Genomic DNA, 219 nt, shown 5'->3' on the forward strand with positions numbered 1-219 from the left:
TAGAATATGGACACAATTCTATTGAATCGTTGTGAGTGGAGCAAAAATGTTCTGATGTATACCTTATTATAAAGATGCTTGTGCAGCCTATCATGTAAAGCCTCGATTTAAACGATTGCTCTCTCAGGTTTAATAGCACGTTGCATAGTCTCTCAATCTCATGCTAAATCGTCTGCCTCCAGGGTACCGTCAAACCCTTCAAAGGACATCTCGTCCAGC

The sequence above is a fragment of the Plasmopara halstedii genome (assembly GCF_900000015.1).
Source record: "Plasmopara halstedii genome assembly, contig: Scaffold_110, whole genome shotgun sequence".
Taxonomy (NCBI): Eukaryota; Oomycota; class Peronosporomycetes; order Peronosporales; family Peronosporaceae; genus Plasmopara; species Plasmopara halstedii.